The following is a 15,705-nucleotide window of genomic DNA, read 5'->3' on the forward strand; positions in this document are numbered from 1 at the left end:
GCTCGGCTCCCGCCCGGAGAGCTCTCTGCAATAGGCCGAGCCGGCTGCATTAAGCTTCTTGCAATCAATAAAGCGCGGGTCAGATTATGCAAAGCGCAGATATTAATATGCAAAGTTTTAAAGATTTTTAAATGGAAGGGCGAGCGCGGCGCGGGCGGGCGGGCAGGGGCTGCGAGGGGAGAGGGAGGAAGGGAGGGCGGGCGGGCGGCGCGCAGGCGAGCTGGGGAGAGGAGGAGGCTGCCCGCCGCCCGCCCGCCCGGCTGCGCCGCGCCGCCTTGCCTTACCGCTGCTCCCATCGGTAGGCGCCGCTGTCTTCGCCATGCGCGTCAGCTGCACGGCTCCGAGGGGATGGCCGAGGAGGAGCCGCCGCCGCCAACGCTACCCCCGCTCCCGCTCCCGCTCCCGCGCCCGCTCGCTGCCTGCTGCTGGCGCTGCTCTGGCCGCTGCTCCTCGCCTGAGCTGCCGGCGCGAGCCCAGGCGCGCGCCATCCCCGGCTCCCACCTTGTCCCCATGGCAACCCCGGGCCCAAGGATGCTCAGAGAGAGAGCGCGAGCGAGAGAGCGAGGGGGGAGAGAGGGAGAGGGAGAGGGCGGGGAGCGCAGGGGACACGGAGGCAGGGAGAGGCCCGCGACTCATAGAGACACAGAGATATACAGAGACAGAGAGATGCAGAGATAGGCTGAAAGAGATAGGGATGCAGTGACAGAGAGAGGGGAGAGGGACAGGGAGTAGAGGGGGACAACGAGACAAGGAGAAGCACAGAGACATACAGAGATAGACAGAGACACACAGAAAGAGATAGAAGGGAAAGAGAGAGGAGGAGCAGAGGGGGACTCAAAAGCATGGAGCCACCCTGAGGCCCAGAGACTCACAGAGACACCCAGAGACACAGAGACATCCAGAGACAGAGACAGGGGGAAAAGGGAGCAGAAAGACGGCAGGGAGCACAGAAGAATGAGGGGCATGGAAAGACTCACAGAGACAAAGAGATGCCTAAAGACAGAGACACACAGAGACACACAGAGACAAGAAATACAGGGACAGAGAGAGAGTGGTGGGGAGCAGAGGGGAACCCAAAGGCAGGGAGAGGCCCTATGACCAGAGACTCAAAGAGACAACAGAGACACAGAATACAGGAAGGAAAGGGAGCAGGGAGAGGGGTGGGAATACAGGGGATATGGAGGCAGGAAGAGACTTAAGAGAGACAGAGAGATGCCAGAGACACACAGAAACATATTGGCATGTGGGGGTATGAGTGAGTAAGACAGGTGGGGAGAGCAGTTGGGGACATGAAAGCAGAGAGAGGCATTAAGAACCACAGAGACACCCAGAGACAAAGAGATAAGGAGAAGAGATCTATGCAGAGAGATGAAGAGCCAGAAAGACGGCCACAAAGAAGCAGACACACAGACAACAGATATGAATAGTCACATATATACATATAGAGAGAGAGACAGAGACAAAGACACAGACACACACACACAGAGACAGAGATAAGACAGATAGACATGTAAGAATCAGAGACAGGAGAAGGAGCCATACTCAGAGAAGTAGGGAGGCAGAGGCAAGACAGAATTGGAGATATACAGACAGAGGAAGACACAGAGACAGAGACAGAGACAGAGACAGGCACAGAGAGTTAGACACAGAGATAAGAAAGATGTGCAAAGTCAGAGAGATATGAAGAAAGAGGCAGAGAGAGAGAGAGGCAAAGCCAGAAAGACACTGACAGAGACCAAGATGCAGAGACTGAGACAGAGACAGAGAAAGAGGCACAGAGAGAGGGGTAGAGGCAGACAAGGAGACAGATGACTAGTGAGATGTAGACAGAAACATAGAGAATTAGACATAGGGATTCTGAGAGAGAACTTAAGAAACAGACAGAAAGAAGGAAATGTGCAAGAGAGCCACAGACACCAAGACAGAAAAAGAGACAAGGAGAAATACAGAGACAGTGAGAGACAGAGAGCAGAGAAAGAGACTTAGAGAGTCAAGTGATGACACAGAGAAACACAGAGATACAGAGATACAGAGAGAGACATGGATAGAGACTGTAAGAGACAGGAAAGGAGACACTGAAGGAGACAGAGAGATTTGGTGAGATGGAGACAGACACTGGAAGAGGCATCCTGGTGGACAGAGATCCGTAGGGAGATACAAGACAGAGGTAGCAAGAGATAAATGGAGACTCGGAAATAAAGGGTCAAATTTGGAAAAGGTGCGGGGGTGGGGGAAGGGAACAAAGAGACAGAGCCTACAGAAAGCAGAAAGATGCAGGCTGGGGTGAGAGCAGAGACCTGGAGAGTGAAAAGCAGGTCTAGGGGAGCACCAAGCAGGGAAGAGCAGGTGAGAGCAGGTGGGGAGAGACAAGAATTGCAGGGAGGGGAGGGGAGCAAGGAGGGCAGGACCCAGTCACTGAACACCTCCCCTGTGCCTGGCACCTTAAGGCTGGGGAGGGAGAGGAAGGAAAGGGGGCTGAGGAGGAAGGGACCCTGGGCCAGGGGTAGGTCTGCGCTGGGTCTGAGGAGGACACATGGCTGCCGCCCCCTGCTGGTAGGGGTGCTGCGGTGCAGGGAGGATGGGGCTGCGAGTGGTACCCAGAACGGGATGGGGTTTCAGGGGAGGAGGGAGGAGGAAGAAGAGGAGGGAACCGGCACGCGCCGCGAGGTCTCGGCTCCGCAGCCGCCCGTCGCTTTGTTACCTGCCCAGCTGCCCTGCGTGGACTGAGTGGGCACACGGGACCCTTGCGTAGGGTGCACGAGAGAAACATGAGAATAACCAGCCACCCACGTGTGCAGAGAAGGCTCCTGCGATCTACACTGCAAGTACGTAACAGAAATAAATACAGAAAACACCTACCCCGCGGGCGTACAAAGTAAGTACACGGGACCTGTGCAGCGTGCTTAACGGACATGGAACTACCTGCTAAACCCTTGTAGGCAGCAGCCTCTTGGGACCCACACTGTATGCACAACACAAATAAATGCAAAAAATATCTTCCTAGTGTGAATACAAAGTAGGTACAGGGACTTATGCAGTGAGTCCATAAGAGACATGGAACTATTTAATAACCCCTACACAGGCCCCACACTGTGTGTGCACAACACAAATAAATACAGGAAATAACTGCCCCACCTGCACACAAGTTAGGCACACAAGACCTACAGGGCATGAATGTCAGGGACACAGAGCCACATTCCAAACAGCCTGCCAGGATCCTCACTATGTGTGCACAACACAAAAGAATGCAGGAAGCACAGTATGGCCCATGCCTGTAACACAGGCACATGACGGAATGGGCCTCCCTGGCGTGAACCAGATAGACGCCCATGAGCCAGTTCTCAGTGTGCGTATAACACAAGTCAATATAAAAAGCTCCCACCCTGCTTGCATACAAAGGCACATGGGTCCCACTGGTAAGAAGGGAACCCCCAAAAGGGTGTGTGTATAACAACACAGGAACAGCCCACCCTGGAAGGAGCAAGAAGGAATACGGACCCTGCAAGGAATGTACCTGACAGTCCCCGGTGTGTGTGTGCACAACAGACAGAGAAAGCCTGCTAGAAGGGAGGCTCCAGGCCGAGGCTGTGGCCAAAGGCAAGGATGGCCTGTGCTCTGCCTCACCCCTAGCATCTAAAGTGACAGCATGTGGTGGGGACTCATCCTTTCTAAGAATGACCGAGTATGTGATAATTATGTGTATGATGAGTACACACTAAGCACACGTGTACCAATGTTACGGATCCAAAAACGTTGATTTGATACATGGGAAGTCCATCTCAGGATGCTTCCTGGACAGTATGTTGAGAGGTGGTGGACCCTTGCCCACGTATGACAGGTATCTCTTAATTATGCAGAATATCCGTATTAGGAAGAAGCTGACATCCCTCATGGACCAACCAGAAGCAGATCCAGGAGGAGACTCAAGAAAGCCCTGGGTGCAGTTTGTCCTAAATGCTCTCGAGGGCTCCACTCAGCCCTGAATCATAACCCCAACCACCAGGCACACGCAAAGATGTACGTGGGACACAGCACACAACATGGGGAAAACGTGCGTGCTCTCCTCACTTCTGAAAGAGCCCCGGTGCCAGAAGTACTGGGCTTCTCTGAGGAGCGTGTTTGCATGTGGGTCTGAGTGAGGGTATAGGTGTGCACACACATGGTTCTTCCTGTGTGATTGAACTTGTGTGCTTAGCTCTCACACTTCCTCATTCTGCCTGTTCACATTTCAGAAACTTATGTAAAAATACGGTACCTGACATACACTACATGCAATACACTGTAAGCTCTGGATACTTGTAATTGTGTGTGCGTATCTGAACGGACCTCTAGATAGAGGCATGTGCTCCCTAACACAGTGTCTGTTCACACATCTGTGGCCACCTGTGTGTGTGTGTGTGTGTGTGTGTGTGTGTGTGTGTATCTGTGTCTGAGTAACAAGTCTTGGGTCTCCCTTTCACCCCTGAGGATAAAGAGGGTAAGATAAGGGAAATGGAGGCACGGAGGGGCAGGGAAGAAACTGGGAGAAGGAGGAGGATAGTGATGCAGGAAGAAGAAGGGAAAGAAAGAGAAGTGGAAGTGGAATGGGACCTAGGGAAGGAAGGAAGGAGGCCCCGAGGACAGAAGGAGATGGGAGAGGGTGGGAGAGGAAGAGGGAACACAAATGGTGGTAAATGGGTGGAGAGAATTAAGGGGAGGCTGGAGGAGAAAGGAGGTGATTGGAACAGACTGGAGAATGAAGAGAAGAGAGCAGACTGAGGGTGTCAAGAAGAGGGACTCGGACTGGGGAAAAGAGAAAGAGGATGGGAGATGGAGGGAGGGAGGTGAGGGAAAGAAATCAGAGAGACAGAGGTTGTTCTGGCTTTTATAAAATTTAGAGATTCCCACAGGGCTTCCCATGGGAAGGTGTTTGAATGGGGATGAAGGGGAATGGCAGGAAGCAGAAGAGAAGAGGTAAGAGAAATCATAACATAGCTCCCCAGGATGGGACAGCCAGCTGCCTCCAGCATCCTAAAAGGAGCTCAGAGAGAAGGGCTCCTGGGGCTCAGAGAGAGGTACCCAGAGCCAGGCTGAGGTGTGGAGACAGCCACAGTGGGGAGGGTCCTGGAGGAGGTGGGAGGAGGAGCTGGCAGACTCCTCAATGGTATGGAGACTTTCTAAGGCCAGAAAGGTGGGAAGGAGTGGGGAATCAAGGACCAGGTAGAGGGAAGAGGCTTAGAAAGGGGCAGAGGAGGAAGGGCCTGCTAACTGGAAATGGCCAGAGCAAATGGAGGAACAGCTGGAGGGCTATGTGAAGGTCACAGGCATCTTGCAGATGGGCCCTCCCTGCATTATGCACATCCAAAGTTCAGAAGCTGTCTTAGGCTGGCTCTCCCAGAGCATACGATTCAGTTCTTTTAAGAAACATTCACTGAGTGCTACTGTGTGCTCGTACTGTGCTGTGAGCTGAAGGCACAAAGGTGACCCTCACAGAGACTCTCATCTCGGGGAGGAGGGGGAGGGAAATACAATGAACACACAGTTACTGATATACACAGCAACACAGATGAACCCCAAAAGTAAAGTGAACGAAGCTTGTCACAGGAGACTACTACTGTAGGATTCCATTTATATGAAATTCTAGACAGAGCCAACTTATAGTGACAGAAAAGCAGAACAGTGGTTGAAAGCAGCTGAGATTGGGAGGAGGGACTGTAGCAAAGGGGTAGAAGGGAACTTTGGAGGGTAATGGAAATGTTCTGCATCATGACTGTGGTGGTACTTACATGACCGTGTGTGTGTGACGACCCATTAAACTGTACACTTAAAACTGGTCAGTGTTATTGTATTTAAGTTGTACTGCAATAAAGCTGACCAAAATAAATAAATAAACAAGCAATTATAAGCCAGAATGTTAAGGCTCAAGATAGGGAAAACTGTGCTCTGTAGAAGTCAAGACGAGGTGGATGAGGCAGTGAAGGAGGACATCCAGGAGGAAGTGATGCCTGAGATGAGACCTTAAGGATGGGAGGTGGGGGGGGGGGGTTAAAGCATTTCCACCGAAGGACGTCCACATGGAAGCAGGTGAGAACTGAAAAAAGTTCTCCACACAATGCAAAGTAAGACTATCAAGAAATGAGAGTAGAGAAAATCTAGGTCCAAAATACAAACGCCATGACCACTGGGAGCACCATGTTGAATAAACCCCACCTGCACTCCCAAGGGCTCACAAGAGGGAAATTGCAAGACAGGACTGAGAATTGCTAACCTGCCCGCAGCCGCCCCAGGGAAAGGGATTCCCTCCCCTGCACTTTCAAAACTTCTTTCCTGCTCCCTTCACTGTTGGGATGCTTCTCCCCACTAGGCAGCAGCCTCTGCAGCCAACCGCCCAATCCCTGCCCACAGCCCACATCTTTCCGAAAGCTTGTTGGCCCCAGCAGATCCCTCCGACCTGGATTCCATGTAGCTACTGCCCCCTGGTGGCTGGAGCCATGCATTAGTGAGGATGAAGGGCCAGTCCAGAGGTGAGGCCTAGTCTGCCCCTCCAGAGCCCAGCCCAGGACACTTCCATCAATGTTCCCCCGTCACTGAGGGCCTCCTCCTTGCTAAATCCAACAGGTACTTTTCAATTCTATTGAACTTGCTTTATCTGCAGCACATGGCCACAACCATCTTTTGAAAGTCCTCTGCACATCTTAGGAATCTCACTCCGTTGGTTCTACTATCTCGGCTGCTCTCCCAGAGAGAATCATCCCTCCCACAACTATCTTTTCTCTGCTGATAACTCCCAACTTTGTCTCTAGCTATCCCTCTCTCCTGAGCTTCAGATCAGATATTCAGCTACCTCCTGGAGGTCCCAAAGGCACCTTGGAATCAACAAGTCCAACCTGAACATGCCTCTTCCCCATCATGCCTCCCCAACACACACACCTGGGTTTCCTCTCCCCAAAGTAGCATCTGCATCCGATTGGCAATCAAGTCGAGAAGAATGGCCCCCAGCCTGACAGCCTCTTCCTCACGTTCACATCCAAGTCAGATTCAAAATCCCATCCAGTTCATTGACCCTTTCTTCATTTACCTTTTTAACACTAAGATGAACCATAGGAGAACTGCCAATCGTCAACTGGCTTTTTCTTACAAGAGAGCAATTTCACAGAATTCAACCTGATATTTTTCAAACCCATTTCCTCTTTTATCCCCTGCCCCCACGGTCCTGGTTCAGGCCTCCACATCTCCTGCTCTGCCCAATGCACCTGCTTCCTACCTGGCCTCCCAGTTTCCAGTCTGGCCACTGGGGTGGTCCTTCTACAATATGGCTCTTATGATTGGTGGGGAGGGTACAGTTCACAGTAGGGTGCATGTTTAGCATGTACAAGGTCCTGGGTTCAATCCCCAGTTACCTCCACTTAAAAAAAAATATTATTAAAAAAAAAAAAGAAAGACCAACATGAGTCTGATGAAATCACTCCCTGCTTCAAATTCCCCATTGCTAACAAGACAAAAGCCAAATCTCTTAGCCAGCTTCTCATGCCCTTTGCAATATCTAGCTCCCCTCCCCATCCAGTCCCTGCCCACTATGCACCCTATACTCAGACCACCATACTTCTTTCAATCTGCCATCTCTTACCTCCTGGCCTTGGCACATGCAGTTCCCCATAACTAGAGTGTCCTTCCCACCCTTCTCCCCCTGGCTAACCTATTGGACTTCAAGAACCAGTTCCCATATCCAGTGCTACTATAAATCTCCAGTTTATACATTCATTCATTCAATACACAAGCTGGGGTACCTATATAAGTACGACTTCCATGGAAGGTGCTGGGGATGCAAAGCAGGAGAGGATACAATTCCTGCTCTCAAGAACCAATGGTATGCCAGGACACAAAACCAGCCAGGAGAAATTCTCTTACATCTTAGAGAAGTCATTCTCCTGAAATTGGAAGGGGCAGTAAATTCAGAGAGAACAGGATGAACAAAAGCAGGCGTATGAGGAAGAGCAGGCTGTGTGCAGGCAGGCAGTGGGGTTGCTCAAGCACAAGCTGTGAGAGAAAGATGCTGGAGAGGCCGGATGGGGCCCGGTCATTAAGCATCCTTTGATCTCAGAGGCCATGGGAGTTCCATCAAGGGCAGCTTTGCATCTTTGAAAGGAGGCAAGAATAGAAACAAGAAAAATCAAGAAGTTGTTGCAATAGCTTAGGCAAGAGGTGCTAAAAGCTGGTATTACAACATTGGTATCAGGGACACAGAGGAGGCCACAGGTTTGAAAAACCTTGAGGTAAATCGAATCAGCAAGGCTTTATATTTGGATATGAGGGTGAGGGAGAGAGTGGTGTCAAAGACGATGGCCATATTTCTCACTTGGATGCCTGAGTGGATGGAGGTCCCACTCACCAAGCTGGGGAAAAACAGGAGGCGGCACAGAACTTATTCAATTAAGTTCTTTTTCGAACTTCTTAAGTATGCAGCACCAGTGAGACATGCCCTGGGTCCAAGAGTCTATATTGGTTCTGCAGTCAATATTAGGATATTATTTTTTTGTTTGTTTTGGGAGGGAGGCAGTTAGGTTTGTTTATTTACTTATTTATTTCTTTAATGGAGGGACTGGGGATTGAACCTAGAACCTAGTGCATGCTAAGCACCAGCTCTACCACTGAGCTATACCCTCCCTCCCAATATTAGGTATATTTATGTGCAGTATCATGGATACAGGTATGCACTGAAGATTTGGGCATCATCAGCATACAGGTGATAGCTGTAGTCATGAAGGTGGATGACATCTCTCAGGAAGAACACCTAGAATGAGGAGAGCTGTGGGCCAAGGAAGGAGCCCAGGGGAAGAGCCATATTTCAAAGGTGGGCAGAGGAAGAGGAGTCCCTACATGGACCAGAGAAGCTGTCAAGGAGGAAGGAGGACCATGAGCGTGCTATGTCATGGAAGCTGTGGCAGGCATCCTCTAAGAGGCCCCCAGTAACCCCCGGCTTCTAGTAGACATGAGCTTGTGTGATCCCCTCCCCATGAGCATGAGCTGGACCTAGTGACTCACTTTTAATAAACAGAACATGGCAGAATGATGCAATGTCACTTCTGATACTAAGTTATAAAAAAAGACCACAGCTTCCATGCATGCGTGCATGTTTCTCTTTTCCCCTCCTCTCCTCTCTGTCCTTCCCTTCTTCTCTGTCTCTCTCTGTTGGATCACTCACCCTGGGGGAAACTAGGTCATGCTATCTGCCCACCCCCATACAACCCAAGCCTTCAGGAGAGACCACAACTCCTCAGCTAGGCCGTTCACGGATTTCTGACCTGCAGAAACTGAAATAATAAATGTTTGTTATTTTGAGATGCTAAGTCTTGGGTTGATTTGTTATGCAGAAGCCAAGGGAGGGAAGATTTTCAAAAGAGAGGCACTGGTCAGTGGAATTAAAAACTGCAGATACAGACTGAAACATGTCCTTGGATTTAGCAAGAGAAGGTCATTAACAAGCTCTGTGCAAATGGTTTCAGTGAGTTGAGACTCAAATTAGAAATGAAGGCTGGGGCTGGTGAGGAGGAGTGCTCTGTGTCCTGGACATCTGTTATTTCTGCCTGCCCAGCATCCATTTCCCCATCGTCTGTGACAGCTCCTGATTTTTCTCTGAGTAACCACCCATGGCCTACTGCATACGAGTCCATGAGACTGTCCACAGGCCAAGGGGAGGCCACATGACAAACTGCACCAATCAGAAGCTCTCCCTGAAATTTAAATTGTGAGCTTACGTGACAGGACGCCTGAACCTGGTTGGAGCTGATTCCTGCAGCCACCAGGGCCCCAAGGAAACTGCCATTCCTTCCTACTATCTCCATCCCTGACACTGCCCTGGTTCCAGTCCTTTCCAAAGACTGGTTCTTCAGTCTTTCCTTCTACCGTGTATGTCACCTTCATTTCCTTCTAATAAATTCCTTGCTTGCTTAAGTTAGCAAGTCAGTCTCTGTTGCTTGCAGCCAAACAACCCTGATACTTGTTCCTTCAAGAATTTTGGCCCTGACCATATCACCTTGTGATTCCCCAGCCTCTGGGCAGCTAGAGGCTGGGAGGTCAGGAGTATGCCTGGCTTCCAAGGCATGGAGACGCTGGTGCCCCTGGCTCTCCTCTCTAAAAAGTAAATTCTCAATTAAAAAAAAAAAAAAAACCTAGGGGAAAAAAAAAAAGAATTTTGGATGGGATGAGGAGGAAAACAAAGGACAGGCAGTAGAGGGAGCAGAGTAAAGGGAGGTAGAAGGTTTTCATTGGTTTTTAAGGTGGTAGAAATTTGCATGTATTTATAGACTAAGAAGAAGGAGAGAGAAGGAAGGACTGTTGAAAGAGAAGGGAAGAATGATGGAGTAATATTGTGGGAGTCATAATAGGATGGATGATGCCTGGGTAGAGAGGTTGGACTAGAACAGAGCCTGGAGAAGTGAAGTAGATCTGGGTGTGAATACCTGTAGGTCTGAATAGGAAGCTAAAGGAAATCATGACTGATCAGCCTTAATTTTATTTGTTGAGAATGAAAGGTTAGGATTGGAGGATACTCACAGGAGAGTGGTGACTGAGAGAAGAGGCTAAGAAGTTGGAGTTGTGCCTATATGCACCACTTCCCCACCATTCTTCTCTGAGTCAATCTTAACCATGCGAACCAAGGTAGATAGATGGGGCAGAGGTCAGGGTGTATGGCAATCAAGAGTGTGCTGGTCATTTTCCCTTTGCCCTTCCAGGTCCACCTCCACTCTTCTCTGCCCATACAGACAGCATCGGTCTGGGCTCCCTTGCCCTCTGACTTTTAACTGGGTCCTCCATGGGAAGCACCAGCAGGACCTTAGAGAGTAGGGGAAGAAAGTGTCTCCTGCTCCAGCTGTGCATCAGTACTGTGGTTCTGACGGTGGTCATACCCTCCACGATACCAACACCTCTCAGGTATGTTCCGTGGTCTCACAAGGCTCCAGTAATACCATTTCCTTTCCCGACCCCAGTAGACCTGTAGTCACAACTTCCTGCTGCCTTCACCTCCCTTGTTCGTTCCCTCAACCTGACCCACACCCTCTGCAAATACTGCCTTCATTAAGTTCTCTTCAAAATCACAGCTGTGGTGCCTCTGTTTCCTGCTGGGACTCTGACTATTAGAGAGCTGGCCAGAGAGATCAGATGGCTCAATATGAGGCTCTGGATGGGCAGGGAAGGGAGAGGAGCCAGGAGGGGTCTGGCCAACTGGCAGAAAACAGAGATCAAGGGAGTGGAGCTGTGTCTATGAGTTGATGTTACAGGTGTGATGGCAGGGGAGGCCTGCCAGGCCTGGAAGGCAGGTGCTGGGATCAGAGCAGGATACGGATTTCAAATATGGAAGACAGTACTGGGTTGTAGTTAAAATCAGGATTTTTAATTTGGGACCTAGAGAGTCCTGTGTTAAGAATCCTGCTCTGCCCCTTTACTAAATGTTACCCATGACTTTTCTCCCTCCCTCATCCCCCCAAATCATTCAACAATCACTTACCAATGCATACTTCTAGCTACTAGAGGATGGGTCAGATCCAGTCCCTCTCTTAACATGCTCTGGCTTAGTGAGGGATGTGATCACTGGGGACATCTCAAAGGAACATACAAGGGGCAGTGGGAACTCAGATGAGGCAGACACCGACTCTAGTCTGGCTTCACAGAACTGGGCTCCCTAGAGTCTTAGGTCCTCATGTTCTGCCACCCTCTCTTCCACCTCTTCATTGATATCTGTTGACTCCTTGGTCACTTCCCCTCATTCCTGAAGATTCTAACACATCCCCACGGACTTCCTCTCCACCCTAGTCCCTGCTGTCCTGCTGGGATACTTAACCTCCATGATGATCCATCCTTCCAATTATCTAGCCTCTTGGTCTCTTTCCACCTCATCCTTGGTGACCTTCATCCCACTCTAGCCACCCACTCCCATGACCACACCTTGGACTTAGTCATTACCCGGAAGTGCAGTTCACATAGTGAATACTTACTGAGCACTTGTATCACATGCCAGACACTGTGCCAGATGGCTTACATATTTACCCCTCACAAAAACCTGCAGAGTTGGTATTAGTATCCTCATTTCAAAGATGAGGATACACACTCAGGAAGGTGAAGTCACTTCCCTGAGTGACACATTTAATGAAGTGGCAGAGCCAGGACTGTAACATGGGACTCTCTGGTCCCAAATTAAAAATCCTGATTTTAACTACAACCCAGTACTGTCTTCCATATTTGAAATCCAGTATCCTGCTCTGATCCCAGCACCTGCCTTCCAGGCCTGGCAGGCCTCCCCTGCCATCACACCTGTAACATCAACTCATAGACACAGCTCCACTCCCTTGATCTCTGTTTTCTGCCAATTGGCCAGACCCCTCCTGGCTCCTCTCCCTTCCCTGCCCATCCAGAGCCTCATATTGGACCATCTTATTTACCCTTGACTTGTTCCATTTATCTCTCTGTATACTCTTTACATTTAATAACTTAATGCTTAAAAAAAAAAACCCAAACAACAACAACAAAAACCTCTTACTCAGTTTAAACAAGTGTTTCCTAACGCCTTCATACGTGCTATTCCACCTGTCTGGAATACCCTTGACCATTCTATCCAGCCAAAGACTTCCCACTCTTCCTTCAAGAATGAGCAGAAATTAATCACCAGGGAGAAGAAAGATAAACCACAATGATATACTACCACATGTCTGTCAGCTTGGCAAAATTAAAAGCATCTGACAATACCAGATACTGGCAAGGACGTGAGGCAAAGAAAATGCTCATTCAGTGCGAGTGGGAGAATAAACTCGTATAAACACCTTAGAAAAGTGGTTTGTCAGTGTAGTAGGCTGAAAAATGTCCCCCAAAAGATGTCCATGGCCTAATCCCTGGAATCTGTGAACGCTATTTTATGTGGCAAAAGGACTTTGCAGATGTGATTAAAGTAAAGATTTTGAGATGAGGAGACTATCCTGGATTATCTAGGTGACCCCTAAATGCAATCACATGATTCCTTGTAAGAGAGAGGCAAAGGGATATTTGATACTGACAGAAGAGAAGGCAATGTGAACCACAGAGGTAGAAACTGGAGTGATGTAGCCACAAACCAAGGGATGCTAGCAGCCACCAGAAGCTGGAAGAAGCAAGGAACAGATTTTCGCCTAGAGTGGGGCTGCCAAAAACCTAGACTTGGGCCCAGTGAAACTAATTTTAGATTTCTGGCCCCCAGAACTGTGAGAGAATACATTTCTGTTGTGTTAATCCACCAGGTTTATGATAATTTGTTACAGCAGCCTTAGGAAACTAATTAGGCAGTATCCCAAACCTGAACATTCTAGCCCATGTCCAGCAATTCTCCTTCTGGGTATATCCCAACAGAAATGCAAGCATTTGTTTTTTTTTTTAAAAATGCTTAGGAGTGTTCACAACAACATTATTTATTACAACTCCATGCTGCTAACAACCCAATGTCCATCAACAGTGTAATGCATGAGCTATCTATGAGGTATTCAAACAATGAATACTATACAGCAATAAAAATGAGTCAACTACAAATAAACACAATGTGGAAGAATCTCACAAACACAATGCTGAACAAAAGAAAACAGACGCAACAGAAAACATATTGTATGATTCCATTTGTATCAAGTTCAAAAAGAGATAAAATCACTGAGTGACATAAAACTAGAAAAAGCAGAAGAAAAGCAAGGAACTATTACTGTAAAAGCCAGGACAGTGTTCCTAGCTAGGGGGAGAGAGGGCTTGCTTATGATCAGGAGGGAGTGCATGACAGAGGGAGTGGGGAGACTTCTGGGGTGCTGGTAATGTATGTCTCATTATGGAACACACAAGTGTTTTACAACAGCTTATTAACTACATTTGTGTTTTATGCACTTTTCTGAATGTTAATAGTTCACAATTAAAAAGTATCTTGGTGGTGGTGGCGGTAATTTTTAATAAAATGAACAGGGAGTTTCCCAATCCATGAAGCCTTCCTGGGCCTCTTCACCCAGGGTCATCTGGGCTCCTCCAGCCTCTGATGCTTTTTCAGTCAATGACCACTCTGGACTGTGACCTACAGTGTCCCAGTCTGGCTCCCTCACCAGAACAGGAGCTGTCCAGTGCAAGCACCCAGGCTAGCATCCTCTTATGGTCCCCAGTAAAGGCCAGCCAGCCCAGGGTCTGGCACCTGGGAGGGCTCGTGGAACGTGTCCTGCTGTGTCCCAGGCATACTGGGCTTGCCTCACATTACCACCTTATATTGTCATTGTCAGGGCCCTGTGTGTCGGTCACTGTGGTAGCAGAGGACTGCTGACTGAATGAGGGTGTGGCTGATTCTACATTGCCACTTACCTTTATCTCTGTCCATCTGTCTCTCTACATCCTGTTCAGGAATGTTCCCTAAGGCCTCCTCGAGGGCGGTTCTCTGACAAAAATGGCCTCTCTCTGTCATTCTGTTGAACTCCCATCCATCCTTCAGGAGCCAGCTCCAGGCTCCTCTTCTCTGTGAAACCATTTCCCGCCTTTCTCTGAGCTCCCACAGGCCCCTATTTCCCTTGGCTGCAGCCTGTCCCTGTCCCGCCCCATAGAATATTTCTCCACTTCTGAAGCTCTTTGATCTCCCTGGGTTGTCCTCGTGGCCTGGGTCTGACCCACTTCTGGGCCTCAGCACTCTGTCAGACACCCAGCGCGGGCTCTGGCAAGCCCAGGTGAGCTCCACAGCGCAGGCGCTTAGGAACGCTCTGGAAAGCGCGAGACATCGCCTCAAGGTTCCCGCCAACATCAACTCCTGGCATATACTGCGCCTGCGCGGACTCCGGCGGCCTCCAGATTAGGCTTCCTTATTTCCGGCAGGCACTGGCTATGAAGGACGCACCCCCGCGCCCCGGGCCGCCAACCGCGCCCCCAGCTTAAAATACGGCGCGCGAAGGGCCTGAAGAATGAGGTGGGGCCCGCGGGTGGGATGGCCTACTCGGGCGGGGCTGAAGTAGGGGGCGGGGCTTCAGCAAGGAACAGAATGGAGGTGGGGGAAGGGCCAGGTTCCGAAATGTTGTCCACTAAAGGGGCGGGGCCCACCATTCGTAAATTGGGGGTGAGGGGGACAGGCAAGCCCAGGGCCAGCGGCAGAGGCGGATGCCGGAATTCAGCCCAGGGGAGGAGGGGACAAGCAGCAGCTCCCAGCCCCAAGCGCGGGAAGCCCCAAGCATAGGAGGGCCTCCAATCTTGGAAGGTAGTGAAAAGAAAGCCTACTCTCGCCCAAGCCAAGGAGAGTTCCCCTAACAGGAGGTAAGTTGAAAGGTAGTGGAAGCCATCACCTCTCCTCAACCTGACAGCCTCCACTAGGGGAAAGCTGCTCTCCATCTCAGTGCTGCTCTATTCCTCAGGCAACTCATTTCCCCTCTGAGCCCATTTAAATAGATCTTGTCTAGGTGCCCTGCAGACCTTAGCTTCCTCCCAGAAATGGTAAGTGGAAACAGTCTTAAGATCACACAGCAACTAACTGGACCAGGTCTTGACTCCTGGGCAGGACTCAGCTCCTAGACTTAACCACTATATCCCTTTTTATCCACACAGATCAGAGGTGCACAATCGGTTCCCAGGTGTGTGATTCTCTCCCCCAGGAAACGCTAGTGGTTGGGAATCCCTGCCCACTCCACCCCCACCCTGGGTCCCCTTCTCCCCCAGGAAGGAACACCCCAGGTATTGTGTAAGAAACTTGAGTTCCTAAGC

This window comes from Camelus ferus, chromosome 9 (assembly GCF_009834535.1).
Source record: "Camelus ferus isolate YT-003-E chromosome 9, BCGSAC_Cfer_1.0, whole genome shotgun sequence".
NCBI classification, from domain to species: Eukaryota; Metazoa; Chordata; class Mammalia; order Artiodactyla; family Camelidae; genus Camelus; species Camelus ferus.